The sequence below is a fragment of the Octodon degus genome, unplaced genomic scaffold (assembly GCF_000260255.1).
Source record: "Octodon degus isolate 3935 unplaced genomic scaffold, OctDeg1.0 scaffold00287, whole genome shotgun sequence".
Lineage (NCBI taxonomy): Eukaryota > Metazoa > Chordata > Mammalia > Rodentia > Octodontidae > Octodon > Octodon degus.
In genome coordinates, this window is record NW_004524863.1 from 674,035 (window position 1) to 679,396 (window position 5,362).

The 5,362-nt window shown below is 43.7% G+C and overlaps 1 protein-coding gene and 1 pseudogene across 1 annotated transcript in view; both read left to right on the plus strand.

The window, feature by feature from the left end:
• The window catches only part of Cs (citrate synthase), a 39,582-nt gene that overhangs the window by 14,686 nt on the left and 19,534 nt on the right, over nucleotides 1-5,362 (plus strand). The window lies entirely within an intron of this gene.
• Nucleotides 2,200-2,766, plus strand: LOC111814291 (annotated as a pseudogene).

The window sequence follows — 5,362 nt, forward strand, 5'->3', positions numbered from 1 at the left end:
TTTTTTTTTTTGCGGAACTGCGGATTGAACTCAGACCCTTGCACTTGCCAGGCAAGCACTTATTCTACTCAGCCCCATGGGTGTTGCCTTTGTGTCTAGCTACACCACTGAATTTGGTAATTAACTCTGGAAATGTTTGGGTAGCGTTTTTGGGGTCTTGCATGTAGTATATCATGTCATCCCCAAAAATGTTAATTTCACTTCTTTCTTTCCTATCCTTACTCCTTTTATTTTTTTCTCTGAGTAAGAGTTGTGATAGTGAACATCTTTGCCTTGTTCCTGATTTTAGATTGAAAGCTTTCACTTTCAGTGGTATGATGGTGGCTGTTGGTTTGTCATAGATAGCTTTTATCAGATTTAGATAAGGATCATCTATTCCAATTTTCTGTAGGGTTTTTATCATGAATGGGTGTTGGACTTTGTCAAAAGCTTTATTTTTTGCATCTATTGAGATGATCATACAGTTTTTGTCCTTGGTTCTGGGTTTTTTTTCCCCCCTTGGCTCTGTTAATCTAGTGTATGTATGTATGTATGTATGTATGTAATTTTTTTTTTTTTTTTAATTTTTTGAGGAACAGGGGATTGAACTCAGACCCTTACACTTGCCAGGGAAGCGCATATTCCACTGAGCCATCTCCCCGGCCCCTGTATTTTTTTTTTTTTTAATTTAATTTATTTATGTGTGTGTGTGTGTGTGTGTGTGTGTGTGTGTGTGTGTGTGGCCAGCTCAGCCCACCAGGGGGCGGGGCTGGCTGGCATGTGGTGCTGGGGGATTGAACCGCGGTCCCTGTGCTTTGCTAAGCTTGTTCCAAGTAGGTGCTTTAGACCACTGAGCCATCTTACCAGCCCACCAGCCCCTGTATTGTATTTATTGATTTGTGTATGTAGGACCATCCCTGAGATGAATCTTGCTTGGTCATGGTGTATAATCTTGATGATTTGCTGCACTCTGCTTGCCAGTATCTTATTGAGGATTTTTACATCTATGTTCAATAGGGAGATTGGTTTGTAGTTCTCTTTTTTGGTTGGATCCCTCTCTGGTTTAGGTATCAGGATAATGCTTGCTTCCAAAAATAAATTTAGGAGTATTGCTTCTCTTTGAATTCCATTAAAGAGTTCGAGAAGTAGCAGCATTGTTTTCTCTTAGTTTCTTGTAGAATTTAGCAGTGAGTCTCCATCAGGGCCTGGGTATTTATTTATTGCGGTACTGGGGATTGAACTCAGGACCTTGTGCTTGCCAGGCAGGCACTTACGCTGTAGAGCTATATCCCTGGTCAAGTTGGTAGATTTATTTATTTTATTTTATTTTTGGGGGGCCTCCTCAGTCTGCCCTGGGGGTGGGGCTGGAGCACCATGTTATACATAAGACAGAACAGCAGTCCCTATGCTTTGCCTAAGCTTGCCTAAGCAGGTGATTTAGACCACTGAGCTATCTCCCCGGCCCCGGTAGATTTTTAAGGATGGCACAGCTTCTGGATCTGTCTGTTGAACAGCCAGAGGCTTTTCTGTCAAATTTTTTTTCTCGGTACCAGAGATTGAACTCAGGACCCCGTGCTTGCCAGGCAAGCACTTATTCTACTGAGCTATCTCCCCAGCCCTGGTAGATTTTTTTTTTTTTTTAATTTTATTTATTTGTGTGTGTGTGTGTGTGTGTGTGTCCAGCTCAGCCCACCAGGGGGCGGGGCTGGCTGGCATGTGGTGCTGGGGGATTTAACCACGGTCCCTGTGCTTTGCTAAGCTTGTTCTAAGTAGGTGCTTTCGACCACTGAGCCATCTCACCAGCCCCCTGGTAGATTTTTAATTACATCTTCAATTTTATTAACTGATTCTAAGGTTATTTAGGATTATTGTATCTTCTTGATTCAACTCCTGCTAACATGGGCATGGCTGTTTCCAGACACCTGGCACTGCTTCTCCTTCCATAACTGCAAACACAGAGCCAGGAAGATAGCTGAGGAGAATAATGGCTTCTTTGGGCAGCCTAAGAGTCTGAGTTCAATCCCTAGTTCTGAGACACGAGGACGAAGGTGACATAGATTCATTCATTCACTTTAAAACATAACTGCAAACACAGGGTGATTGTGTACACTTCTGAATCACAAATAGCTTGTGGAACTGCAGAACTGTCCCCAATCATTTCCGTCATTCTGGGAGCTAACGTTGGTCCCAGTTTATATAAGGGACTAACCGATAGGCAAGATGGCAGCATCAGGACTGCTGCGCTCTTTCTCTTGGCTGCTGGTTCTGGCCAGGATCCCTTGCGGACCTTTAGCATGCTCAAAGTTCTACATGTGTGACCCGCCTAATGACAAACCAGACTGGCTGAAAGTTGGACGGACCTTGGGCACCACTGCCTTCCTTTGGTTCTGTTATGGGTCAACTGTGCGTAGGAACCAGATCAGCCAAATAGAAATTTGAATAGAGCCTTTTATTTACTGAGCTCAGGTCTGTTAGCCACTTCTCACGCAGGAGAATGCAGATGGGCAATCGAACATAGGTAGCAGAGGGGTGTTCATAACAGAAATCACATCTAGTTTGGTAAGCAATTTTGTTATCTAGCTCAGAACAACAGAAGACTGCATTTATTTGACACAGCTCAAACTGTAACTAAAGGGTCTTTTATAGTTTGACAGGCACATATGTTTATAAGATATATCTTAAGCTGACCACATTATAGGAGATGGTTAGGGAGGGAATTTGTTTTAGCTTGCAAATAACATAATGAAGATGTTTTAGAATATAAAAGAAATGGGTTGGAATAAGCTTTGGAAATGCTTATATAGTGTGCACCTCATACAGTTATAACAGATGCTCTAGCTCTTCCAACCTGTTGACTTGAGAATGTGAGAACAGTTATATGTAAGTGTATCAAGCCAGCTTTTGTGTTTTGCTTAAATAATAAAAATACTGGGGCCGGGGAGATGGCTCAGTAGAATAAGTGCTTGCCTGGACAGCACAAGGGCCTGAGTTCAATCCCCGGTTCCGCAAAAAAAAATAAGAATAAAAATACTTATGTACCCCCCAAAAAATAAATAAAAATAAGGGACTAACCTGTGGGATAGGTATGCATTTGTGTGCTGGGAGGAGGATCCAGCCATTCAACACTAAGCTGGCTTCTTTCCCTAAGCCTTTTTCATCTTCTGTAGAAACCAAGGACGGATTCAAATGTATCAAAAAACATGAATGTGGGTTTACAGGAGCCGTATACTGTTTAATCAAATCCCATGTTGGGGCTAAATGTAAGCCAGCAGGAAAAGGGTGTTTCTCAAGCATGAGCTTAGAAAGATGTATTTTCTTTTATTAGAAAAGAGGGGCTCTGACTACTTGCTGTAAATTCTTTGTGCACGTCATGCACTGAGCTCACTCTGTAGTGCCTCTTGCCTTCGCATTGTGCTTCAGGTTCTAACTTTTATCAGTATCCAAAGAACTCTGGGTCTTTGTGGAACAGAAATGCATTTTTTTCTCATCCTGTGGTTGTGAGTCTGTGGGCCTACAAGGTCTCCCTAGGTAGATCAGACTCGTAGATTGGACTCTTAGTGAACCGCCTGTGTTCAGCCTCCCAAGAGCTGGGATTACAGGCACATGCCACCACGCCCAGTATCTCAGCAAGCCTTGCCCCTGGCAGGCCGGTGAGGCTAAGGTTTGCTGCTGAGGCCTGGGTTTGCCGCCGCTGCTGCTGTTGCCTGCCTAAGCAGGTGCTTTAATCCACTGAGCTATTTGACCAGCCCTTAATGCTTATTTTAACAGTTTGAGGGAACTTGAAGACTGATCTTGCAAAGATCCATCTGCCTCAGCCTCATAAGTGCCACGATTGCAGGCATTCATCACCACACCTGGTCAGTTTGAGGGATTTTTTTTTTTTTTTTGCGGAAGAGGGCATTGAACTCAGGACCTTGTACTTGCCAGGGAAGTGCTTATTCTACTGAGCCATCACCCCGGCCCAGTTTGAGGGATTTCTATAGCACAGTTTTAGTTTCTCCTTGAAAAATTATTTGAAGGACTATAAGGCATCCCAGCTGTAAACAACATTTTCTCTTAAGGGACTGCTTTGTTGCTAAGGAGCGAGGCCCCCAGACTGTTATTTATTCTGTTTTTCAAATCAGATCCTGTGGTTATTGTTGTTTGTTTCTTCTTGTTTTTGTACTGGGAATTATACTCAGGACCTTGTACTCGGCCAGGCAGGTGCTGCACTGCTGAATTATATCCTCACATCTGTTGGAATTCAGGTCCACATTTTCTCTATGGCCTTCTCCCTCACAACCACAAAGATTCTGTAATCTGTATTTGAAGGCATTCCACATTTTCTCCACTATGTCTGTTGCTTATAAGATCTTCCTCCAACCAAAAAAGCAATTCAGAAATGCTCTGAGCGTATTTCACACATATTGGGTCTTGGCCTGGGGTTGCGACCTCTCCTGCCTTTCCATCTTGGAGGCTGGCACTGCCTGCGCAGTGTGTAGGGGCACCAGCCAGAGATGGATTGCGCAGGCTACAGATAATGAGCGGGAAGAGTTGGCTTCTAGTGATTGCACAGGGACCAGCTGTGGGCGGCTGACCCAGCGACAGAGGGGACACTAAACTCACAGCCTCCTCCAGGGCACCAGTGGCCAGGCAGGCATGGTACAGCTCTCCAGAGGGCAAGTGTACCCACCCAGGGGTACATTCAGCCTTTCTGATGCCCACTCAACCCTGCCACATTTACTCCAGACAGCAAAGGGACCTGGGACAACCCAGTTCTTCCAGATGCCCCTGCTATGCCCTCCCTGCCTCCCTCTCTTCCTCTTTTCCCATCCCCTCCAGCCCCCCACCCAGCCTTTCTTTTAGATGATCTATTCCCTATAGCCGCTAAAAACAATGCAAAACCACCATAGAAAACTTTCCACAGTTAAAACATCTGCTGTTCTTATCTTTGGGAGACCAGCTCCTTATAGAGAAGGTCTAGAGGACCTTAGAGCATTGAGTAGCTTGAACAAGTTCTGCAACAATAGTTTTTAAGTACTTTTTTTATTTCCTCTGTCCCTCGATCAAATGGGACCTTGTGCTTGCCAGCAGGTGCTTGTGCTGCTAAGCTATCTCCTCGCCCAACAACAGTTTTAACATACATGTTTTACTTTGCCCACAATTTGGTGACCAGTAAGAAAAACCAAAGTGTTCTGATTTTGGTTTTATGGTACTAAAGATTGAACCCAGATCTTAATTGAGCTACATTCAAGTTCTTTTTAAATTTTGAGACAAGGCCTTGCAACCCTTTTTTCTGTTTCAGCCTCTTACTAGAGTGCTGAGATTGCATGCATCACTACTCACAACTGCAAAGGTTTTTTTTTTGTTTTTGGTTTTTGGTTTTTTTTTTTTTTTTTTTTTT